Raw genomic sequence first — 27,437 nt, forward strand, 5'->3', positions numbered from 1 at the left:
ATTGGACAGTGAAGGGCAAATTATTCCATAATTTTGGAGCCACGATAAAGAAGGCCCGCTCCCCTCTGAGCTTCCTCCTGGATCTCAGTACCTCCAAGGGCAGCTGGTCAGCTGACCTGGGAGACCGACAGGGTGTGTGTGGAGATGAAGAAGCTCAGAGAGGTAAGGCGGGGCAAGACTGTGAACATAAGAATTTTAAAATTAACTCTAAAAGACACAGGCAGCCATTGCAGTGAGGCTGGGACAGGGGTTATATGCTCTATTTTAAAAGTTCCTGTTAGGAGTCATGAAGCAGCGTTTTGAACCAGCTGCAGACTTGAGAGCAATGACTGACCCCCACGTAAAGTGCGTTACAGTAGTCCAGGCGGGAAGAAATAAAAGCATGGATCACTGTTTCAAGGTGCTGCCTTGAAAGAAAAGATTTTACTCTTGCCAGTCGCCTTAAATGATAAAAACTGGACTTCACCACTGCTCTGATTTGGTTGTCCAATTTAAAATCACCATCCAACTTAAAACCACGATCAGTAACAACAGGTTTAAAATAAACTTCCAGGGGTCCCAAATCTACAGAGGAGGACTCGCAGGGACCACTGGGTCCAAACACCAACAACTCTGTTTTCTTTTCATTAAAATTTAAAAAGTTTAGAGCCAACCAAGCTTTAATGTCATCTAGGCATGTTGTGAGAGGTTTTATGGAGATGCCACCCTTCTGCTTCAGGGGCAAATAAATTTGGATGCCATTATCATCTAGAACAGTGCTTCCCAAACTTTTTCCAGCCACGTATCCCTTGAGACATGTCACCCTCAGCCGCATACCCCCTGCTACGAACGACTCTTAATTAGTGTCTATAAATACATTGCAATATCGCATGCATAAAGATAAATACTGCACAGTCGATTATTTCTCATCACCAAATGAATTTATCAATATTTTTTAGTAATGACAGAGTTTTAATAACAAACTTTACTACTTAATACTAGCAGTGTATCAAAGGATTTATTAGAATTCACTTTTTTGTCGAGAGCATAAAGGCCATGAACTTTCATTAAACAGAACTTTATTTAATGTGATGGATGTGCTTGAGCAGAGGCACACAGCTCTTCAATGTTTGGCTCAATTTGGGAAAGGCTGAGTCTTAAATCGTTTTCCACACAAAGTCTTGCTCTGTATTTTGTTTTCATGTTTGTTAAAGCAGAAAATCCCCTTTCGCATAAGTATGTGGTGGCGAAAGGCATCAGAGTCTTGACAGCGCGCTTAGCCAGCGCGGGCTGTTCAGTGTGCAGCCCTATCCAGAAATCCGCCAGGTTCTTTTGAGCGTGTTCAACTTTTAGAGATCCATCTGTGGCGATTTCAATTAGGCTCTCCTGGTCAGACGGTGATAACGAAGTAGGCACGGCGGTGAACGGGTGACGTATCCAATCATTTGAGCCGTCCGTCTCTGGGAAGTATCGGCGTAACTGCACCGCCAGCTCCTCAAGGTGCACGTTACATTCGCGCTTTACACTTTTAGATAGTGTGAGATCATAGAGCACAGAAAATCATGCAGCACAGGAAAGACTTCAGTGTTGTTTGTATCCAAGCAGTTCTTCCAAAGGTTTAACTTCTTTATCATGGCCTCAACTTTATCTTGAACATTGAATATAGTTGCAGAAACGCCTTGTAATCCGAGATTGAGCTCGTTCAGACGAGAAAATATATCACACAGATAAGCCAGGCAGGTAAGGTACTCTTCATCATGCAAATGTTCAGACAGCTCAAAGGGATGGTTACTGAAGAAAACTTTAAGTTCATCCCTCAACTCAAAGAAACGGGTCAGCACTTTCCCTCTAGATAGCCAGCGAATCTCTGTGTGGAGTAATAATGTCTCATGCTCGCTGCCCATCTCATTGCACAACGCAGCAAATAAGCGGGAGTTCAGCGGCCTGGCTTTCACAAAGTTAACCATTTTTACACTGCGCAAAAGTGAAGGTTTCATTGAGTTCTGAGACAATACTTTTGCACAAATAACACACTGTGGCCAGGGAAATCCACCAATATTTATACACGTAAACCCCAGCGAAATATAATTGTCATCATATTTGCGCTTCTTTGATGAGGTTGTGTTACAGTCCGAGCTGTCATGCTTTCTCCCACTTTGACACTCCGCATCAGACACTTCATCACTTTCCACATGGCTGGCTCCAGCTATGCTAGCCACTTGGCTAGTAACCACAGATACATCCCTGCTAGCACTGCTAGCATCCAAATCTGACGAACACATTGTTGTTGAACAATCACCTGTGCGGTCACTGGAAAATGCATCTTCAGATATGAGCTTATTGGTTGTTGTGGCCGGTGTCTCTGTGGTAGGGCCTTTTTTTCTTGTTAACCACTTGTCCATTTTCGCGCTGCACTGAATGCTTGGAGGCAACTTCAACTGTTAGGTGTCAGTCATTTGGGCAAATCACGCCCATGTATTTTGTCAGAGCTATTTTTTTGCTGAACACCAGAGGGTGGTATATAGTCATGTATTTGACAGGCAAATAAAACTGCATTAGCGCAAATTTCGGCTTTTAAAACTTTTGATCCCCACTCCAACCCCAACCCACGCGTACCCCCTACAGCCACTTGCGTACCCCCGAGGGTACGCGTACGGTAGTTTGGGAACTACTGATCTAGAAAATCTTTCAGTTGACTAAAAACAATTTTCTCTAAAACCTTGGAAAGTAAAGGGAGCTTGGAAGTAGGCCTATAGTTCGCTAAAACTGTGTGATCAAGGCCAGGTTTCTTAAGCAGTGGCTGCACTAGTGCATGTTTGAAACTTGCAGGAACCACACCAGAAGACAGACTGCTGTACCTTCTCTCTGTATTTAGACTCATTGTTGTTGGTGATGAGACCCACCACTGTTATGTCATCTGAAAACAGTGGCACTTCTTTGGCACTCGGTTTGTAGTTTTGATGCATAGATCAGTGGTGTATTTAAGATTGTCCAATCTGGGGGAGGGGTGAAGCCTTGTATGCTGAATGTTTGAGTAAACAAGGTCTAACATGCTGTCCCCTCTTGTCGCAAAGTCAATGTTCTAATGAAATTTGGGCAGAACTGATTTTTATCAGGTATCTCTCCCTCCTTTTTTGTGACATTGGCAGGACTTTTATTTTGTTGTAATTATAAAAGACCAAATTGGTTGTGAGAGTTAATCATTCAAGATCAGCTCAGCAGACAAAACACAATTTAAGTGTCATGGTGAGCTGTGCTGGAGGCTAGAGTAGGGCCCAAATACAGGACTCTGAGACAATATTAACTTAAAGAGGCAGCTTTTTTTGATATAGTAATTACATAAAGCAAAGTACAAGACAAAACACTAAAAGAAGCAAACAAAAGATAAACTTGAACTCAGATCTTGGCAACTGAAGCACTCATAACCAGATATAACTGAGAGAACATGAAAGACACTCTATGGCACAGCTACTATGGAGAACATGAAAAAGAACAGAGGGCACACATGAAGGATAACGAGGAGATGGGTAACAGGTGTGAACACAGCTGGGACTAATCAGTCATGGCCAGACACAGAGGAAGGAAAACTGGTTACACTTTTTGTTTTCTTTTATTTTTCAATACTAAACTGTCACAATACACATAGGTACATATAGAAATAATCTTTTTCTTTTTTATAGCATATAAAAAAAAAAAAAAAAACATAAATGGGATGAGTCCCTGAATACCCCCACTCCCTCCCAATAATGTAAAAATGAATATGTTACAGAGGAAATGAATTAACCCATACAAAATATACAAAAAAAAAGCAAGAACAAGAAATCAACAATAAGATAGTAGAGCGTATCCTTATAGTTTAATATTAACATTAATAAATATTGATATAAGTCTTAACAAATATTAACAGTAGTAACAATATGAATATTACTGAATCCCTGCTCAGCGGTTGAAACAAATTAATAATGCTGGAATATCTTTAAATAAAGCATTCTTATAAGGTAGAACAGCCACTGCCGGGAATAGCAGAACAATTTGTACACTGTCATATGGTGGACTACAGAGAGAGAGTTCTACTTTTCTAAGTATTTAAGTAATGGTTTCCAGTGAGTAAAAAAAAAAAAAAAAAAAAAAAATCTATTGGATGAGCCTCTGATGGAGAATTTTATCTTCTCCAATTTCAAGAGTCCTAAGATATCCTGTAACCACACTTTAATTAATGGTGGCTGAGATGATTTCCACAACAACAAAATTCTTTTTCTAGCGATGAGAGAAGCAAAGGCAATAAGGTTATTTTGAATAGCTGTAGTATGAAGGTTATTTGGTGGTTTGCCAAATATAGCGATATGTGGAGTCGGAATCAATTTTATACCCAATATATCTGAAATTATTTTGAAGAATTGATGCCAAAATTCAGACAACCTAGGGCACGCCCAGGACATATGAGTAAGATTGCAAGGTATCTGTGAGCATCTGTTACATTTATCATCAAATTTATCTGGGTAAAATTTTGACAGTTTTTCTTTACTGTAGTGTAATCTGTGGAAAATTTTAAATTGTATTAATGAAAGTCTGGCACAACTACAAGACAAATTAATGGCCCCTACCGCTCCATCCCACAACAACTCAGAAAAACTCATATGGAGTTCTGACTCCCATTTCATCTTGGTACTGTTTAAAAGAGATTCACTAGGTGGAGAAGCTAGCTTTTACCCTTTAACAAAGTTTTGGCTCTGAGAACCAAGTCTATTCCACTGGAAGTTGGGATTTGTAGAAATAAGGTTGAACATTTCTTTGCAAAATTTCGCACCTGGAAGTACCGAATAAAATCGGATATAATGAAATTAAAGCGAGTAACTAGTTCGTTAAAACTTGCAAAAACCTCATTTACGTATAGATCATCAGTACCAAGTCCTTTATGTTCTAAAACAGAGAATCTTAAGTCAATCTTTGCTGGAACAAATAAGTGATTGTTGCAGATCGGGGTTGCAAGAGGGAGGGTGAGCCAACCAAAGTGTCATCTTATTTGTGACCAAATTTTTAATGTTTCAGTAACAACTGGGTTGGAAGAGCGGTTTAATAGGGATGATTGTGAGGTATCACATGCTAAAGCAAGTAATGACGAGGAACAGGAGGCTGCTTCACTCTGGCACCAATTAGTATAGGGAGATGCACACCACAATAATGTATTATACATGTTAGATGCCCAATAATACCCAATTAAATTAGGCAATCCTAATCCTCCTGTCATGATTCGGCTGTGTGGCAGGCAGGAAGTGGACCCAAACGCAAGCTCACAGAGGCAGGAATGAACTCAAAATTCACAGCTTTATTGCTGGAGGGAAATGGCGAAACAAACTGATAAGAAACTACACTGGGAAGCAATAAACTAGCACACAGAGAAGCACACGGCCATGAATGAGAGAGAATGCGACACTGAACAAAGGGAGACGCGGACATAAATACACAGAGATTTAACGAGGGAGGTGGGAGCACACGGGGAACACAGCTGACACAGATAACGAGACAGGGCAGGAGCAACACAACATGACAGCTGATCTATCCCCATAAAGAAGCGAGCGACTAGCCCTTGGACGTTTACCGGACCAAATAAATGATGAAATAGTGTCATTTAGTTCTGAAATAATTAGGCAGACAAATTGGCAAACTTTGAAATACATATAGATATCTAGGTAATGCATTCATTTTAATCATTTTAATCCTACCAGCTAAAGACAGCGGTAGGTAGTTCCATCTTTGAAGATCAGACTTAACTTTCATTGTAAGTAAAGTAATATTCTGTTCCCGCATTAATCTCAGAGATCGTGAAATTGCAATTCTGAGATAATTAAACCCCGAATTAGCCATTTGAAAGGGTATAGTTGATGTAGGTATGTCTGCAGCCATTTGATTAACTGGAAAGTATTCGCTTTTGGAGATGTTAAGCTTATATCCCGATAAATATCAGAAATAATTTAATACTGATAAAATGTGTGGGATATTTGGTAGAGGATCATTCACATAAAGAAGCAAACCATCTGCATAGAGCGACACCTGATGTTTTATACCCCATCTATCAATCCCTCCTAATCCTTTCACCATTTTTAAAGCTACTGAGAGTGGTTCGATCACTAATGCAAAACTGGTTACACTTAACACAGGACATATGACTATCAAATTAACCCTTTAAGACCTACCATAGAACCAAGTCCACCAGAGCTTATATTTTTACATGCTGTGGAGCCATTTTTTGGAGCATTTCAAGTTGCTATACATCAATACAACCATTACAGCCTAAATTTTAATAATATGTCTGCATTAGGTGCATAGTAATTACATAAATTGCAAAAAAGTGCAATAAACTACAAAAAAATTGAAAATCGTTTTTGATTTTTTAACATATATTTCTAGTTAGAGAAATTTAAGAGGCTTATCCCTCAAAACTGTAAATACAAAAAAGTTGCACAAACTAGTTTCCCACCAAAGGAACTTTATTTTGAGTGTCTTCATAGTTTTATTTTTGAGATACACCAATTTTCATATACTACAGGAAAAACGAAAAAAGATATTATAGTGCAAATTTGCAAAATAACAGCATATGCATCAAAATAAAATATTTCCAGCAGTGCAATATGAGTCCTCAGCATCTCAGAAACGACACAGAAAGTCATGAAGTCAAACATAACTTTTAAAATCACCAGTATAGGCTCATGAGGCCACGATGGTAAAAAACTACATTTCCGCAAAATGACGTCACTTCCAGTTTCGGGCAGGTCGTGCGGTCATGTGATAGTTCGCGCTGATGGACGTAGGAAGTGTTACAAACAGCTGATCGGGTAAATTTGATTCCAGATTTCAGTTGATTAATGTGGATTGTATTGAGTGTTGTTATCCGTTTGTGTGTGGCTGTATGTGTTTACCACGTTGTGGAGGGAAGTCCTTTATACCCTGCCAAGTAATCTGCAGGTTCTGTCTGCAGGTATATAAATTAATCACAGATTGTTCATAAAATCCTTTGAAGCTGATGCGATCAATAAAAGATGGCTGAGGGGAAACTCCCATCTGTTTCTCAAAGTCTGCATACCAGAGTTCTTCACGATCCAGTCCAAACATGACCTCTCCGTTAAAGTCTGAACATCCAATGACATGAATGTCCATGTGTAGAGCTGAAACACATTAATGGAATTAAATGCTGACAAGCTGATCAATAATCTGATCAATAAGCTGCAAACTGTCTGTCAATTTAAAAAGAGAAACTCACCATCAGCAGAGACACAGACCACACAGGAGAGGAAGAGGAGCAGGTCCTTCATCTTCATCAGCAGCTCTCACTGATGCATAGAGTTAAACTGTGACTGTCTGAAGTCTCTGAGTGAACTGACAGAAAGTGCAGCAGCAGGTGAGCTCTAACACACACACAGCCAATCACAGAGCTCACAGCTCGTGATGTGATACAGCCTCTTAGAAATAAACATTCCTGTTCTCTGTAAGTCATTGTGTAATTAAAAAAACTAAATCAAAGTGACTTTATTTCTGTCATGTAGACAATGCTTTGCAAATTTTGAACTAAAACTTTTAAAATATATTTCTGTAAAACTTTCCAAGATTATTTGTAAAAGACGAGTGATTCATGAGGTAACATGCATTCATGTGCAGCTAATATGCAGACAATAACTTTACTTAGATAACAGATCAGTGTATAAAATTTGAGATGTAGTTTAAGATTAAAGAACTGAATTAAAAGTGTTTCACTCTCTTCAATTATAATAAATGTTGATGTGTCTACTCTGTCCCTACCCCTTAGAACTTTATGGACTCCCATTTTCCTCTGAGATTAGACAGGTTTATCCTTATAGTTATTAAAATAAAATATATTTACTTTATTAAGTGGAACAACAAACATGCTTAGATCAAAGACTGTACATAAAAGATTGATGTAGTCACTGTGGCATTACTAGTTAATTTCTGGAATTAACATAAACAGATGTTAGCAGAATTAGAGATCAAAAAAAGATGGAACTTGCATCGCTTTTTTGGAAAGGTTGGATGAGAAAGCCCCCTCTCTTTAATAACAAGTAGCATCTGAAAAATGATATGGTGTAATAGAGTTCTGTGAAACAGTATTTGCCCCTTACTCATTTCTTAGTTTTTGCATATTAGTCACATTTAGATGTTTCATATCATTAAAAATATACACTTTAAAGAAATAACTGTAGTAAGAAAAAAGGCAAGGCAAGGCAAATTTATTTGTATAGCACAATTCAACAACAAGGTGATTCAAAGTGCTTTACAGAGACATTAGAAACAAAAACAAATAAAAAGCATGATTTAAAATTGATTAAAACAAGCAAACAAACAAACTAACGAATTAACAAACAAACAAAACGGTATATAAAATCAAAACAGATAAAATCAGAACAGTAGATAAAATCAGTAGTTAATGTAAGTTTTGAAATTTAAGCTTAAAAGTGTGGATTTGGTGTTTTATTCAAATGCAGCTGAGAACAGGTGAGTCTTCAACCTGGATTTAAATAAACTGAGTGTTTCAGCTGATCTGAGGCTTTCTGGGAGTTTGTTCCAGATATAAGGAGCATAAAAGCTGAATGCAGCTTCTCCGTGTCTGGTTCTGACTCTGGGAACTGATAAAAGACCGGTTCCAGATGACCGGTCTATTTGCCCCCAACTCTCTCAACAACACCAACGACCAGGACCAGGGACCACGATCTTCTCCAGTCCCCCAAACCCCTGACAGGCCATCACCCTCCTCCCCCTCCCTTTCTCCCTCCTCCCCACACCTGAAATTCACTGAGGAGATGATGGAGCGGGTCAATGCTGGGCTCAGATCTACCCCCCGGCCCAATCCCTTTTTGTCCCCCATAAACCCCCCACCAGAGCGGCCAAAGGTTCGCCACCGAGCCCCACCCTCAACAGAGCAATCGAAGTCACATTGCCCAGCCTCGCCCCCCTTAGTTCCTCCTTACCACCTTCATGCCCTGTCTCCGCAGTCTGATGTGTGATGTGTGGAGGGTCCGGGCTGCGAGGATTATGGCAGTGGTGACTTTTCCCAGGAGAAGCTGGGACCCTGTTTACTAGAAGGTTTTAAAATTTCTGTACTTTTAGGTGACAGAAGGAGACATGTGGCCTGGTCAAAACACAGAGAGCTGCACTCTAAAAGATTTTTAAACATAGTAAACATACCTTGTGTGCCACAGACTGCTCCCAAACACAAGGGGACAAGTAATACCTCTAAAACACTTAAGTTGGCTTTATTAAACGTTAGATCTTTAGCTGGGAAAACATTTTTAATTAATGATTTAATCACTGAGCACAGCCTTGATTTTATGTTTTTAACTGAAACTTGGTTGGACCAAAGTAACAGTGGAGCTGTTCTCATCGAGACGACCCCTCCTAACTACAGTTTTATCAGTGAGGCCAGGGTGAGCAGGAGAGGAGGAGGGGTTGCTGTCTTATTTAATGAATCATTTCAATGTAAGCAGCTGTCTCCTGGAAGTTTTCAGTCTTTTGAATATGTGGCTTTACAGCTGAAGACCCCATCCAAAGTTGTGTTTCTTAATGTTTACAGGCCTCCCAAATACTGCACAGACTTTTTTAATGACCTCAGTGAACTGCTGTCTGTGATCTGTGTTGATTTTGACTGTGTAATTATTGTTGGGGATTTTAACATCCATGTGGACAACCCTCAGGACAAAGGGACTAAAGACCTGAGTAACACTCTGGGCAACTTTGGGCTGACTCAGCATGTAACAGAGGCCACAGATAATAGAGGACACACTCTTGACCTACTGATCTCCAAGGGCCTGAGCATTTCAAAGGTTACTGTGTCTGATGTGGGTGTGTCTGATCATTACTGTGTTTTCTTTGAAAGTAAAATCTCAGCCCACATAAATATATCAACAGCAGTGATCACAAAACGGTGTATAACTGAACACAGTAGTGCAATTTTTAACCAGGTCTTCCCATTAACACCTGACCTGCCCAGAGGTTCAGTCAATGAGCTCGTCAATAGCTTCAATGCTAACATGTTAAATGTAATGGACACTATTGCTCCCATTAAGGTGAAGGTTATCTCTGGAAGGAAAAAGTCTCCATGGAGAAACTCCACACTGGTGAAAAATGAAAAAAGAGAGTGTAGGAAAGCTGAGCGCAGATGGAGAAAAACAAACCTCCAGGTTCATTATGACATCTATAAAGAGAAACTTCACAATTATAATTTACAACTGAGGAGTGCAAGAAGGTCCTACTTCTCTGACATCATCACTAAAAACAGTCATAATGCTCGGGTCTTATTTTCTACAGTTGACAGGCTAACAAACCCTCCTGTGTCAGTGGCAGCTGAACTTCATTCGACCATGGCCTGCAATGACTTTGCCAAATTCTTCACAGAAAAAATCCAAAGGATTAGACAAGCAATTGGTACATCAACAGCAGATCCAGGATATGTACTGTGTCCGCCAAAAAACTGTTTAAACACCATGAAACAGTTTCAACCTATTAACAGCAAAGACCTGGAGGACATCTTAGGTCAACTGAACTCCTCCTCCTGCTGTTTAGATGTCCTGCCAACAAGTTTTTTCAAAAAGGTCTCAAAGACTTTAGAGTCAGACCTGTTACAGATCGTCAACTTTTCTTTATTATCAGGTGTGTTTCCAGAATCACTAAAAACTGCTGTAATAAAACCTATACTGAAAAAGGACAATCTTGACAAGACACAAATGAACAACTACAGGCCGATCTCAAATCTCCCGTTTTTAAGTAAGATCATTGAAAAAGCAGTTTCTCAACAGCTCAGTTACTTCTTAAAACAGAATAATTGCTACGATGCCTTCCAGTCAGGTTTTAGACAGAACCACAGCAGTGAAACCGCTCTGACCAAAGTGTTTAATGACATATGTCTGAATACAGACAGTGGAAAAATGTCAGTTTTGGTTTTACTGGATCTCAGTGCAGCATTTGATACAGTTGACCACAACATAATACTCAAACGACTGGAGAACTGGACAGGACTTTCAGGAACTGTACTAAACTGGTTCAAAACATACTTAGAAAACAGGAAATACTTTGTATCAATAGGTAACTTCACATCTGAGCAGACAAGTATCACATGTGTAGTTCCCCAAGGTTCCATCTTGGGACCCCTTCTGTTTAACATTTACATGCTCCCACTGGCACAGATTATAAAGAACAACAAAATAAACTATCATAGCTATGCAGATGACACACAAATATATATCACAATGTCACCAGGAGACCAAGGCCCTGTACAGGCTCTTGGTAAATGCATTGAGGAAATTAATGACTGGTTGTGCCACAATTTTCTCCAGCTAAACAAAAACAAAACTGAGGTAATAGTCTTTGGCGCCAAAGAAAAACGATTACAGGTCACCAGAGAACTTCAATCTATACACCTAAAAACCACCAACCAGGCGAGAAATTTGGGTGTAGTGATGGATGCAGACTTAAACTTAGAAAAACACATTAAGACAATAACAAAGTCAGCTTACTATCACCTCAAGAATATTTCAAGGATAAAAGATCTGATGTCTCAACAGGACCTGGAAAAACTAGTTCATGCATTCATCTTTAGTAGGCTTGATTACTGTAACTGCATCTTTACAGGTCTACCTAAAAAAAATCAGTCAGACAACTACAGCTCATTCAGAACTCTGCTGCTCGAGTCCTCACTAAGACCAAAAAAGTGGACCACATCAGTCCAGCTCTGAGGTCTTTACACTGGCTGCCTGTCCGTCAGAGGATAGACTTTAAAGTTCTGATGCTGGTCTATAAAGCTCTGAATGGTTCAGGACCAAAGTACATCAGTGACCTCCTGACCCAGTATGAACCTTCCAGATCCCTCAGGTCATCTGGAACCGGTCTTTTATCAGTTCCCAGAGTCAGAACCAGACACGGAGAAGCTGCATTCAGCTTTTATGCTCCTTATATCTGGAACAAACTCCCAGAAAGCCTCAGATCAGCTGAAACACTCAGTTTATTTAAATCCAGGTTGAAGACTCACCTGTTCTCAGCTGCATTTGAATAAAACACCAAATCCACACTTTTAAGCTTAAATTTCAAAACTTACATTAACTACTGATTTTATCTACTGTTCTGATTTTATCTGTTTTGATTTTATATACCGTTTTGTTTGTTTGTTAATTCGTTAGTTTGTTTGTTTGCTTGTTTTAATCAATTTTAAATCATGCTTTTTATTTGTTTTTGTTTCTAATGTCTCTGTAAAGCACTTTGAATCACCTTGTTGTTGAATTGTGCTATACAAATAAATTTGCCTTGCCTTGCCTTTTTTCTTACTACAGTTATTTCTTTAAAGTGTATATTTTTAATGATATGAAACATCTAAATGTGACTAATATGCAAAAACTAAGAAATGAGTAAGGGGCAAATACTGTTTCACAGAACTCTATTACACCATATCATTTTTCAGATGCTACTTGTTATTAAAGAGAGGGGGCTTTCTCATCCAACCTTTCCAAAAAAGCGATGCAAGTTCCATCTTTTTTTGATCTCTAATTCTGCTAACATCTGTTTATGTTAATTCCAGAAATTAACTAGTAATGCCACAGTGACTACATCAATCTTTTATGTACAGTCTTTGATCTAAGCATGTTTGTTGTTCCACTTAATAAAGTAAATATATTTTATTTTAATAACTATAAGGATAAACCTGTCTAATCTCAGAGGAAAATGGGAGTCCATAAAGTTCTAAGGGGTAGGGACAGAGTAGACACATCAACATTTATTATAATTGAAGAGAGTGAAACACTTTTAATTCAGTTCTTTAATCTTAAACTACATCTCAAATTTTATACACTGATCTGTTATCTAAGTAAAGTTATTGTCTGCATATTAGCTGCACATGAATGCATGTTACCTCATGAATCACTCGTCTTTTACAAATAATCTTGGAAAGTTTTACAGAAATATATTTTAAAAGTTTTAGTTCAAAATTTGCAAAGCATTGTCTACATGACAGAAATAAAGTCACTTTGATTTAGTTTTTTTAATTACACAATGACTTACAGAGAACAGGAATGTTTATTTCTAAGAGGCTGTATCACATCACGAGCTGTGAGCTCTGTGATTGGCTGTGTGTGTGTTAGAGCTCACCTGCTGCTGCACTTTCTGTCAGTTCACTCAGAGACTTCAGACAGTCACAGTTTAACTCTATGCATCAGTGAGAGCTGCTGATGAAGATGAAGGACCTGCTCCTCTTCCTCTCCTGTGTGGTCTGTGTCTCTGCTGATGGTGAGTTTCTCTTTTTAAATTGACAGACAGTTTGCAGCTTATTGATCAGATTATTGATCAGCTTGTCAGCATTTAATTCCATTAATGTGTTTCAGCTCTACACATGGACATTCATGTCATTGGATGTTCAGACTTTAACGGAGAGGTCATGTTTGGACTGGATCGTGAAGAACTCTGGTATGCAGACTTTGAGAAACAGATGGGAGTTTCCCCTCAGCCATCTTTTATTGATCGCATCAGCTTCAAAGGATTTTATGAACAATCTGTGATTAATTTATATACCTGCAGACAGAACCTGCAGATTACTTGGCAGGGTATAAAGGACTTCCCTCCACAACGTGGTAAACACATACAGCCACACACAAACGGATAACAACACTCAATACAATCCACATTAATCAACTGAAATCTGGAATCAAATTTACCCGATCAGCTGTTTGTAACACTTCCTACGTCCATCAGCGCGAACTATCACATGACCGCACGACCTGCCCGAAACTGGAAGTGACGTCATTTTGCGGAAATGTAGTTTTTTACCATCGTGGCCTCATGAGCCTATACTGGTGATTTTAAAAGTTATGTTTGACTTCATGACTTTCTGTGTCGTTTCTGAGATGCTGAGGACTCATATTGCACTGCTGGAAATATTTTATTTTGATGCATATGCTGTTATTTTGCAAATTTGCACTATAATATCTTTTTTCGTTTTTCCTGTAGTATATGAAAATTGGTGTATCTCAAAAATAAAACTATGAAGACACTCAAAATAAAGTTCCTTTGGTGGGAAACTAGTTTGTGCAACTTTTTTGTATTTACAGTTTTGAGGGATAAGCCTCTTAAATTTCTCTAACTAGAAATATATGTTAAAAAATCAAAAACGATTTTCAATTTTTTTGTAGTTTATTGCACTTTTTTGCAATTTATGTAATTACTATGCACCTAATGCAGACATATTATTAAAATTTAGGCTGTAATGGTTGTATTGATGTATAGCAACTTGAAATGCTCCAAAAAATGGCTCCACAGCATGTAAAAATATAAGCTCTGGTGGACTTGGTTCTATGGTAGGTCTTAAAGGGTTAATTTGATAGTCATATGTCCTGTGTTAAGTGTAACCAGTTTTGCATTAGTGATCGAACCACTCTCAGTAGCTTTAAAAATGGTGAAAGGATTAGGAGGGATTGATAGATGGGGTATAAAACATCAGGTGTCGCTCTATGCAGATGGTTTGCTTCTTTATGTGAATGATCCTCTACCAAATATCCCACACATTTTATCAGTATTAAATTATTTCTGATATTTATCGGGATATAAGCTTAACATCTCCAAAAGCGAATACTTTCCAGTTAATCAAATGGCTGCAGACATACCTACATCAACTATACCCTTTCAAATGGCTAATTCGGGGTTTAATTATCTCAGAATTGCAATTTCACGATCTCTGAGATTAATGCGGGAACAGAATATTACTTTACTTACAATGAAAGTTAAGTCTGATCTTCAAAGATGGAACTACCTACCGCTGTCTTTAGCTGGTAGGATTAAAATGATTAAAATGAATGCATTACCTAGATATCTATATGTATTTCAAAGTTTGCCAATTTGTCTGCCTAATTATTTCAGAACTAAATGACACTATTTCATCATTTATTTGGTCCGGTAAACGTCCAAGGGCTAGTCGCTCGCTTCTTTATGGGGATAGATCAGCTGTCATGTTGTGTTGCTCCTGCCCTGTCTCGTTATCTGTGTCAGCTGTGTTCCCCGTGTGCTCCCACCTCCCTCGTTAAATCTCTGTGTATTTATGTCCGCGTCTCCCTTTGTTCAGTGTCGCATTCTCTCTCATTCATGGCCGTGTGCTTCTCTGTGTGCTAGTTTATTGCTTCCCAGTGTAGTTTCTTATCAGTTTGTTTCGCCATTTCCCTCCAGCAATAAAGCTGTGAATTTTGAGTTCATTCCTGCCTCTGTGAGCTTGCGTTTGGGTCCACTTCCTGCCTGCCACACAGCCGAATCATGACAGGAGGATTAGGATTGCCTAATTTAATTGGGTATTATTGGGCATCTAACATGTATAATACATTATTGTGGTGTGCATCTCCCTATACTAATTGGTGCCAGAGTGAAGCAGCCTCCTGTTCCTCGTCATTACTTGCTTTAGCATGTGATACCTCACAATCATCCCTATTAAACCGCTCTTCCAACCCAGTTGTTACTGAAACATTAAAAATTTGGTCACAAATAAGATGACACTTTGGTTGGCTCACCCTCCCTCTTGCAACCCCGATCTGCAACAATCACTTATTTGTTCCAGCAAAGATTGACTTAAGATTCTCTGTTTTAGAACATAAAGGACTTGGTACTGATGATCTATACGTAAATGAGGTTTTTGCAAGTTTTAACGAACTAGTTACTCGCTTTAATTTCATTATATCCGATTTTATTCGGTACTTCCAGGTGCGAAATTTTGCAAAGAAATGTTCAACCTTATTTCTACAAATCCCAACTTCCAGTGGAATAGACTTGGTTCTCAGAGCCAAAACTTTGTTAAAGGGTAAAAGCTAGCTTCTCCACCTAGTGAATCTCTTTTAAACAGTACCAAGATGAAATGGGAGTCAGAACTCCATATGAGTTTTTCTGAGTTGTTGTGGGATGGAGCGGTAGGGGCCATTAATTTGTCTTGTAGTTGTGCCAGACTTTCATTAATACAATTTAAAATTTTCCACAGATTACACTACAGTAAAGAAAAACTGTCAAAATTTTACCCAGATAAATTTGATGATAAATGTAACAGATGCTCACAGATACCTTGCAATCTTACTCATATGTCCTGGGCGTGCCCTAGGTTGTCTGAATTTTGGCATCAATTCTTCAAAATAATTTCAGATATATTGGGTATAAAATTGATTCCGACTCCACATATCGCTATATTTGGCAAACCACCAAATAACCTTCATACTACAGCTATTCAAAATAACCTTATTGCCTTTGCTTCTCTCATCGCTAGAAAAAGAATTTTGTTGTTGTGGAAATCATCTCAGCCACCATTAATTAAAGTGTGGTTACAGGATATCTTAGGACTCTTGAAATTGGAGAAGATAAAATTCTCCATCAGAGGCTCATCCAATAGATTTTTTTTTTTTTTTTTTTTTTTACTCACTGGAAACCATTACTTAAATACTTAGAAAAGTAGAACTCTCTCTCTGTAGTCCACCATATGACAGTGTACAAATTGTTCTGCTATTCCCGGCAGTGGCTGTTCTACCTTATAAGAATGCTTTATTTAAAGATATTCCAGCATTATTAATTTGTTTCAACCGCTGAGCAGGGATTCAGTAATATTCATATTGTTACTACTGTTAATATTTGTTAAGACTTATATCAATATTTATTAATGTTAATATTAAACTATAAGGATACGCTCTACTATCTTATTGTTGATTTCTTGTTCTTGCTTTTTTTTTGTATATTTTGTATGGGTTAATTCATTTCCTCTGTAACATATTCATTTTTACATTATTGGGAGGGAGTGGGGGTATTCAGGGACTCATCCCATTTATGTTTTTTTTTTTTTTTTTTATATGCTATAAAAAAGAAAAAGATTATTTCTATATGTACCTATGTGTATTGTGACAGTTTAGTATTGAAAAATAAAAGAAAACAAAAAGTGTAACCAGTTTTCCTTCCTCTGTGTCTGGCCATGACTGATTAGTCCCAGCTGTGTTCACACCTGTTACCCATCTCCTCGTTATCCTTCATGTGTGCCCTCTGTTCTTTTTCATGTTCTCCATAGTAGCTGTGCCATAGAGTGTCTTTCATGTTCTCTCAGTTATATCTGGTTATGAGTGCTTCAGTTGCCAAGATCTGAGTTCAAGTTTATCTTTTGTTTGCTTCTTTTAGTGTTTTGTCTTGTACTTTGCTTTATGTAATTACTATATCAAAAAAAGCTGCCTCTTTAAGTTAATATTGTCTCAGAGTCCTGTATTTGGGCCCTACTCTAGCCTCCAGCACAGCTCACCATGACACTTAAATTGTGTTTTGTCTGCTGAGCTGATCTTGAATGATTAACTCTCACAACCAATTTGGTCTTTTATAATTACAACAAAATAAAAGTCCTGCCAATGTCACAAAAAAGGAGGGAGAGATACCTGATAAAAATCAGTTCTGCCCAAATTTCATTAGAACATTGACTTTGCGACAAGAGGGGACAGCATGTTAGACCTTGTTTACTCAAACATTCAGCATACAAGGCTTCACCCCTCCCCCAGATTGGACAATCTTAAATACACCACTGATCTATGCATCAAAACTACAAACCGAGTGCCAAAGAAGTGCCACTGTTTTCAGATGACATAACAGTGGTGGGTCTCATCACCAACAACAATGAGTCTAAATACAGAGAGAAGGTACAGCAGTCTGTCTTCTGGTGTGGTTCCTGCAAGTTTCAAACATGCACTAGTGCAGCCACTGCTTAAGAAACCTGGCCTTGATCACACAGTTTTAGCGAACTATAGGCCTACTTCCAAGCTCCCTTTACTTTCCAAGGTTTTAGAGAAAATTGTTTTTAGTCAACTGAAAGATTTTCTAGATCAGTAGTTCCCAAACTACCGTACGCGTACCCTCGGGGGTACGCAAGTGGCTGTAGGGGGTACGCGTGGGTTGGGGTTGGAGTGGGGATCAAAAGTTTTAAAAGCCGAAATTTGCGCTAATGCAGTTTTATTTGCCTGTCAAATACATGACTATATACCACCCTCTGGTGTTCAGCAAAAAAATAGCTCTGACAAAATACATGGGCGTGATTTGCCCAAATGACTGACACCTAACAGTTGAAGTTGCCTCCAAGCATTCAGTGCAGCGCGAAAATGGACAAGTGGTTAACAAGAAAAAAAGGCCCTACCACAGAGACACCGGCCACAACAACCAATAAGCTCATATCTGAAGATGCATTTTCCAGTGACCGCACAGGTGATTGTTCAACAACAATGTGTTCGTCAGATTTGGATGCTAGCAGTGCTAGCAGGGATGTATCTGTGGTTACTAGCCAAGTGGCTAGCATAGCTGGAGCCAGCCATGTGGAAAGTGATGAAGTGTCTGATGCGGAGTGTCAAAGTGGGAGAAAGCATGACAGCTCGGACTGTAACACAACCTCATCAAAGAAGCGCAAATATGATGACAATTATATTTCGCTGGGGTTTACGTGTATAAATATTGGTGGATTTCCCTGGCCACAGTGTGTTATTTGTGCAAAAGTATTGTCTCAGAACTCAATGAAACCTTCACTTTTGCGCAGTGTAAAAATGGTTAACTTTGTGAAAGCCAGGCCGCTGAACTCCCGCTTATTTGCTGCGTTGTGCAATGAGATGGGCAGCGAGCATGAGACATTATTACTCCACACAGAGATTCGCTGGCTATCTAGAGGGAAAGTGCTGACCCGTTTCTTTGAGTTGAGGGATGAACTTAAAGTTTTCTTCAGTAACCATCCCTTTGAGCTGTCTGAACATTTGCATGATGAAGAGTACCTTACCTGCCTGGCTTATCTGTGTGATATATTTTCTCGTCTGAACGAGCTCAATCTCGGATTACAAGGCGTTTCTGCAACTATATTCAATGTTCAAGATAAAGTTGAGGCCATGATAAAGAAGTTAAACCTTTGGAAGAACTGCTTGGATACAAACAACACTGAAGTCTTTCCTGTGCTGCATGATTTTCTGTGCTCTATGATCTCACACTATCTAAAAGTGTAAAGCGCGAATGTAACGTGCACCTTGAGGAGCTGGCGGTGCAGTTACGCCGATACTTCCCAGAGACGGACGGCTCAAATGATTGGATACGTCACCCGTTCACCGCCGTGCCTACTTCGTTATCACCGTCTGACCAGGAGAGCCTAATTGAAATCGCCACAGATGGATCTCTAAAAGTTGAACACGCTCAAAAGAACCTGGCGGATTTCTGGATAGGGCTGCACACTGAACAGCCCGCGCTGGCTAAGCGCGCTGTCAAGACTCTGATGCCTTTCGCCACCACATACTTATGCGAAAAGGGATTTTCTGCTTTAACAAACATGAAAACAAAATACAGAGCAAGACTTTGTGTGGAAAACGATTTAAGACTCAGCCTTTCCCAAATTGAGCCAAACATTGAAGAGCTGTGTGCCTCTGCTCAAGCACATCCATCACATTAAATAAAGTTCTGTTTAATGAAAGTTCATGGCCTTTATGCTCTCGACAAAAAAGTGAATTCTAATAAATCCTTTGATACACTGCTAGTATTAAGTAGTAAAGTTTGTTATTAAAACTCTGTCATTACTAAAAAATATTGATAAATTCATTTGGTGATGAGAAATAATCGACTGTGCAGTATTTATCTTTATGCATGCGATATTGCAATGTATTTATAGACACTAATTAAGAGTCGTTCGTAGCAGGGGGTATGCGGCTGAGGGTGACATGTCTCAAGGGATACGTGGCTGGAAAAAGTTTGGGAAGCACTGTTCTAGATGATAATGGCATCCAAATTTATTTGCCCCTGAAGCAGAAGGGTGGCATCTCCATAAAACCTCTCACAACATGCCTAGATGACATTAAAGCTTGGTTGGCTCTAAACTTTTTAAATTTTAATGAAAAGAAAACAGAGTTGTTGGTGTTTGGACCCAGTGGTCCCTGCGAGTCCTCCTCTGTAGATTTGGGACCCCTGGAAGTTTATTTTAAACCTGTTGTTACTGATCGTGGTTTTAAGTTGGATGGTGATTTTAAATTGGACAACCAAATCAGAGCAGTGGTGAAGTCCAGTTTTTATCATTTAAGGCGACTGGCAAGAGTAAAATCTTTTCTTTCAAGGCAGCACCTTGAAACAGTGATCCATGCTTTTATTTCTTCCCGCCTGGACTACTGTAACGCACTTTACGTGGGGGTCAGTCATTGCTCTCAAGTCTGCAGCTGGTTCAAAACGCTGCTTCATGACTCCTAACAGGAACTTTTAAAATAGAGCATATAACCCCTGTCCCAGCCTCACTGCAATGGCTGCCTGTGTCTTTTAGAGTTAATTTTAAAATTCTTATGTTCACAGTCTTGCCCCGCCTTACCTCTCTGAGCTTCTTCATCTCCACACACACCCTGTCGGTCTCCCAGGTCAGCTGACCAGCTGCCCTTGGAGGTACTGAGATCCAGGAGGAAGCTCAGAGGGGAGCGGGCCTTCTTTATCGTGGCTCCAAAATTATGGAATAATTTGCCCTTCACTGTCCAATTTTAAATTGCGTCTTAAAACCCACTTTTATTCTTTGGCGTTTAACCTCAGTGAGACCTAATTTCCCCTTGAAATTAAATTGCCGTACTTTCCGGACTACAAAGCGCACCTGAATATTAGCCGCACAAGCTAAAATCAGGGGAAAATGCTGTTTTGTACCTACATCAGCCTAATTGTATTATTGTATTATATCTATGAAGTATTAGTACTTCATGCTGTTTCTATTCCTGAAATTACAGTTGGCATCATCACTTCAGTTACGAAATTTATATGTAACTAGAAAAATTTGCATTTCCTGCGAAAATGCTGTGTGGATGCCTTAACGTTGAAGATGTCGGCTGAAAAAAGCTGAAAAAACATTGAAGAAGCGACAAAAAGGGAAAAAGGAACAGGGCAGGGTTCAGTGGTTGAATCATCCGTCCCCACCAATGCCAAAACCAAATCTACGCCCTTGCTATGTGTTGTAACCAATGACTATGATGTAACTGTACAAAGTGTGTCAGCCCACTAGCCCAGACACCGACCAAACCCCTGCCCCAGATGGCGAACAGAGAACGGGGGTGTGTGAAGACCCCACGCCTCACTCCTCCCGCTCACTTATTGTTACTGCTAATGCAAATTAGTGCAAATCGAGTAATGCAAACCACTATTTATTTAGTTGTGTAGATGTTTTCGTATTCCAGCCGATTCTGCTTCAGAAATTATTTAGTGCGTTTGAAGTCTAATATGGAATTAATTCGGTGGAATGTTGTCGATGTGTTTCTGTTTTTATGCAGCAGCCCGGACCAAAACTAAAAAATGTGAACAAACATGTCGGACCTATTTCTGATCTGAAGATGAGTGCGGGGAAAATAAGGAGGTCGCATAACACTGAATCATGCAACAAACCTCTGCACAAATGTACTTACTATCGTGTCTTTCTTTCCGCAGAACCAACGCGGTATCAAATACAAAAACAAAACTTTGATCTCTCTCCCAAAGGTTTTAACCGGATATCTGCGGTAGAATCCGCAAAACTACAAGCTCGACATCAATATTGTATCTAGATCTGCTCTCTCAAGTTACTGAAGTAATTATGTGCTTAAGAATGCATTCTTCGGGTGGCCAGAGAGAAAGGCCAGATTCTATGGCGTGGGGCGAAGATAATGTTTTTTTTCGGATTACTCCCGACTAACCATGGACCGGCGTGTGTCCTTTAAACAAATCAAGTTGGAGTTGAGGGAAAGAGGAGTGGAATACTCCCTGCTCTACCCTGCCACTCTAGAAATAAAACATAATGGAGCAAGGCACAGATTTTCTTCACCTGAGGAGGCTTCGAAATTCATTAAGAACCCCCCCCCCCCCCCCCCCCCCCCCCCGCACACACACGCACAAACACATCCTCCAACCGTTTATGCATGGACGATGAATACAGAGTTTATCACGCAACATCAAAGGGATGTGCCTTTTTTCACGTCACGCTGTGCGCCACGTTATTGTTTACATGAGATGAATTGCAGAATGGCAGATAGAGACAAAATACTGTTAATGTTAATCTGACTATCTTCAGGTTTTACAGCTTACATATACACACGCAGTTACTGTCCCTCCATTTAGAAAGGCAGAGGCATCACAGTGTGATTATTTTACATGTAGTTGTTTTTTCCCCTGTGTAATAATATTCAACATTGCTATCAATACATTTTTCAAAAAATGCCTCTCTGTGCAAAATGGGTTCAAAAACATAAACAGCTGTGGGATCCTGTTTGTCCGTGATTTGAACGGGGGAACAAATCGTGGCAGGATCAGCCTGATGTTATTTGTATCCCACTGTAACTTTATTGTATAAAGAGCTAACATCTCCAAAATGTCAGGAGTAGTTAGTCATTACAACAAGTGTTTGTGAACTAAAAATCAAGAATGTGGGATACTGTTTGTCCGTGATTTGAACAGCCCAGCGCGTGCTCCGGACGAAGGGAAAAGCAATTACGCAGGGGAGACCTACCTTGGCACTTGTGCAGGTGAAGCCAAAGGGAAGATATGCTTCACCATATTTTCTAGTCTTTGGCTTAGAATGAAGTTGGTTTGGAAACATATTCAGCTATGCTTCCTCTCCTGCTTTGCGTTTCTGTAGGCGCCCGTGCTAGCAGTGTCCAAGTATTTTTTTGTTTTTTTTCCCTTTCATTGGTCCCCCTTTAAAAGCTGGCTTTCTCTAACTTGAAGAACAGAGTAAGGAGAGAGTGGTGGTGTGGGGATTGGCGTGCGAAGAAAGAATAGGAAACCTCCCTTTGTCTTTGTTTTTTTTTTTGTTGTTGTTGTTTGTTTGTTTTTGTTTCTCTCTCCAGGAGCTCTGACATGTAGCTCACTGCCAGAACCACATGGTCCACCCCAGCTTTAACCAGTGCCTCCACCTGGTGCAGCAGGATGGGTCTTTGTTTTTGTTGTTGTTGTTTGTTTGTTTGTTTGTTTGTTTGTTTTTGAATTACTTATTTATGTATTTATTTTTCAGTTCTACTATCAAAGTTTAAAATGAAATAAAAATTGTTGATGACAAAAAAATGTAATTTTTTTCATATCTTTTCTTTTACTTTAAATATATAAACTAAATATATAAACTTAAGCTGTAGCTGTGGCTCATGTTTCTGGAGTTTTCAATTCAGAATCTTCACTCTCAGGCTGTAGTGCAGTGAGTGACACCTACTGATAGGTACTAAGTGTGGTTGCTGTCAGCTTTGGTAGCGTACTATACCTTTGTGCAGAAAAGAGTCACACTGACACATTCAGACAGTTTAAGAAGCGCTTGGAGAAAAATGATTTAAACAAAAATACCTAACTGTATGGAGTTTTTTAAAGGATAAATAGTCTACATACATGTCTGAAAGTGATAATTATGAAAGTACTCATTTTATCTGTAGCCACAGTCATGCTTCTAATTATCAGGTGCCCTCTGTATTGCTGTTACACTGCTTGGGTCAAATTGAAACATTTTCAGATAATATAGACTAATATCAGTGAAAGTGATAAACTTTTCTGTACTTAATCATCAGTCAGTGAAGGACTGAAAGCCAGAGAAAAAGACTTTTATAGTTTCATTTTCTTTATGAGTTGAAACATGGCGCCACCTTGTGGATAAAAATCATTTCTGAAGCTCTGAAGACTTTAAAATGTGAAATATTTTCAGAACACGTTAAAGTGCAGGTTTTTCCTCTGGTTGTTTCTATTGCAGTGGTTGTAGGTCTTGTAGTTTTGATCAGTCAGTGTTATTATCTGACTGACATTTTCCTTCTTCTAGCTGTACTGACTGACCTTTGACCTCATGTGTTGATGACTCTTCGCCTCTGTCTCCTCTCACAGGGAGAAGATGATCTGCAGGATCCTGCTGCTCATCATCCTCACCTCATGTGTCTCTGGTCAGTTTACAGCTTCACTTTATGAACTCCAAATAAAGCTCAACAACAGATTTGTTCCAGGCAGGCAGAGGAGAACCACAACATCACACTGGAGTGGACGTTCACCACCAAACCTGACAGATCTCCAAAACTCTCAACATCCTCTGTGAACTCTTTATCAGTGATAAATCCAGGCTCAGGACTGATGACTCGGGTCTTTACCTGTGTGAGGTGAACACTGATTATGGCTTCAGTGTTGGAAGATGTCAACTCAATGTCACTGGTAAGATGATTATAATTGCTATTTTTATCTTTATTTAAATAAACAAGAAGTGAATGACAGGTGTTAAGAACTGTATTATCTTGTACATGGCAATAAACATCATTAGTTAAAGTCCACATGGTCCTGGGACTGACAGCAGCAGCTCTGTTTGTCTGCTGTCATTATTTTTGTTTTACAAAGGAAAAACATCTCTTACTGTTACGTCTGTTTTATTGCCAGAAAATAAATGATATACAAGGTAATGAAGCCACATATAGGGGAAGTTATATACATATGTGGATAGATACAGTGTTGACAATGACTGTTGACAGTGTTATAACTACTTGCACTTTCAATTCAGTTTCCACCCGCATGTAAGCTACAAGATCTACAAAACACTGCTTTTGCTTATTATTACTTTCTTTTGGTCGTGTGAAGGGAACCTGCAAAGTAAGAATTTCATTGCTCTGCGTAACCATTTGTGTTTTGCGGTGTACATGACAATAAACTTCTTGAATCTTGAACACTTTATTAATCCGAGGTGGGAAATAGTTCTGTTTTAGATGATCAGTTGTATTATGAAAGCTAAAAAATGTAAACATTGGAAATATAAACAAAGTAAGTAAAAATAAGTCAAATAAAGGGAAATCATAAATTAAATATTTCAAAGTTAAAATAACACCATGGGGAGCTTAAGACTCATCATGAAGATCGATCACTCCACAGAGCTGGGAAACAAGCTCTGAGGACTGTGGTTCACGCCATCAGGAAGTTTTCTTCTGATTGGTCAGCAATCAAGGTGAGTGTGTGACAGTTCATGTAATCAAAGTTGGGGTAACAGTCAGGTCTCTCCCCTGACACATAAGATTGATGCGGATGAAAGCTTTACCCTTGAAATACACACAATCTTTACAAAGGATGTAAACATATTACAGTGATTATCACACCAAACATTAAATTAAACAAACCCCAAAATCACAGTTTTGTTTTCCAATCCAATGAAAGAAATAAACGATGGTAATTATGAGAAAAAAAACAAGTGTACAGTGTAAATTGCTCGTTTTGGAAAAATTGTGTAACAGAGGGCTGAATATGGATGTTTACTTATTGTCTCCAGTGTGTTTACTGGTTCTATGACCTGCAACTCTGGCACTCTCCCCAACTTCACACCACATGATTTACAGTGGGGCAAAAAAGTATTTAGTCAGCCACCGATTGTGCAAGTTCCCCCACCTAAAATGATGACAGAGGTCAGTAATTTGTACCAGAGGTACACTTCAACTGTGAGAGACAGAATGTGAAAAAAAAATCCATGAATCCACATGGTAGGATTTGTAAAGAATTTATTCGTAAATCAGGGTGGAAAATAAGTATTTGGTCAATAACAAAAATACAACTCAATACTTTGTAACATAACCTTTGTTGGTGTTGGGAGAAAATTCTGTAAAATGACACAGGAGAAATAAAGACACAATGAGACAAAGTTTCTTTCTTTGCTAAACGTGTACACGGGTGAGCTGCTGAGAACAACTCACACCATGCACAGTGGCTTGGCATTTTTTATAGGCACAGAGCACAGAGACAGTGAGAACAGGATAAGAAAATAATAAACAGATCCATATATGGTTCTAGTCTAGTCAGCAGAAAGCTAAGAAAGATAAAACAATATGTCCTTGCTGGGAAAATCTGAAAGACACTTCTAAACTACTTATCTAGGCACAATTTGTACATTTAAAAGAAGGTAAAGTTACATTGAATCATTTTTCCTCTAACAGTTGGCAATAACAGAGGTCAAACGTTTACTATAGGTCTTTACCAGGTTTGCACACACAGTAGCTGGTATTTTGGCCCATTCCTCCATGCAGATCTTCTCGAGAGCAGTGATGTTTTGGGGCTGTCGCCGAGCAACACGGACTTTCAACTCCCGCCACAGATTTTCTATGGGGTTGAGGTCTGGAGACTGGCTAGGCCACTCCAGGACTTTCAAATGCTTCTTACGGAGCCACTCCTTTGTTGCCCAGGCGGTGTGTTTTGGATCATTGTCATGTTGGAAGACCCAGCCTCGTTTCATCTTCAAAGTTCTCACTGATGGAAGGAGGTTTTGGCTCAAAATCTCACGATACATGGCCCCATTCATTCTGTCCTTAACACGGACCAGTCGTCCTGTCCCCTTGGCAGAAAAACAGCCCCATAGCATGATGTTTCCACCCCCATGCTTCACAGTAGGTATGGTGTTCTTGGGATGCAACTCAGTATTCTTCTTCCTCCAAATACGACGAGTTGAGTTTATACCAAAAAGTTCTACTTTGGTTTCATCTGACCACATGACATTCTCCCAATCCTCTGCTGTGTCATCCATGTGCTCTCTGGCAAACTTCAGACGGGCCTGGACATGCACTGGCTTCAGCAGCGGAACACGTCTGGCACTGCGGGATTTGATTCCCTGCCGTCGTAGTGTGTTACTGATGGTGACCTTTGTTACTTTGGTCCCAGCTCTCTGCAGGTCATTCACCAGGTCCCCCCGTGTGGTTCTGGGATCTTTGCTCACCGTTCTCATGATCATTGTGACCCCACGGGATGTGATCTTGCGTGGAGCCCCAGATCGAGGGAGATTATCAGTGGTCTTGTATGTCTTCCATTTTCTGATGATTGCTCCCACAGTTGATTTTTTCACACCAAGCTGCTTGCCTATTGTGGGTTCACTCTTCCCAGTCTGGTGCAGGTCTACAATACTTTTCCTGGTGTCCTTCGAAAGCTCTTTGGTCTTGGCCATGGCGGAGTTTGGAGTCTGACTGTTTGAGGCTGTGGACAGGTGTCTTTTATACAGATGATGAGTTCAAACAGGTGCCATTCATACAGGTAATGAGTGGGGGACAGAAAAGCTTCTTACAGAAGACGTTACAGGTCTGTGAGAGCCAGAGATTTTCCTTGTTTGAGGTGACCAAATACTTATTTTCCACCCTAATTTATGAATAAATTCTTTACAAATCCTACCATGTGAATTCATGGATTTTTTTTTCACATTCTGTCTCTCACAGTTGACGTGTACCTCTGGTGCAAATTACTGACCTCTGTCATCATTTTACATGGGGGAACTTGCACAATCGGTGGCTGACTAAATACTTTTTTGCCCCACTGTATATCATTATGTTATCAATAAGGCCTCAAGCTCCACTTGACTGTTGCGTCTCTCACCCTCTCTGTTTTTCACACAATGATATTATCCTATATCCTCGCGTGTGATTGGCCACAATATGGAGGGATTGGAGCATAGCTGAGCCACCGTGTGAGAGCTGAGCAGTGAAAGGAAATTA

At 39.5% G+C, this 27,437-nt stretch overlaps 1 protein-coding gene across 1 annotated transcript in view; it reads right to left on the reverse strand.

The window, feature by feature from the left end:
* LOC146675114 (zeta-sarcoglycan-like) overlaps positions 1-27,437 on the reverse strand; it is a 155,059-nt gene that overhangs the window by 13,119 nt on the left and 114,503 nt on the right. The window lies entirely within an intron of this gene.

This window comes from Rhamphochromis longiceps, linkage group LG3 (genome assembly GCF_057381845.1).
Source record: "Rhamphochromis longiceps isolate RC_006_pf linkage group LG3, R_longiceps_female_GT1.1, whole genome shotgun sequence".
Lineage (NCBI taxonomy): Eukaryota > Metazoa > Chordata > Actinopteri > Cichliformes > Cichlidae > Rhamphochromis > Rhamphochromis longiceps.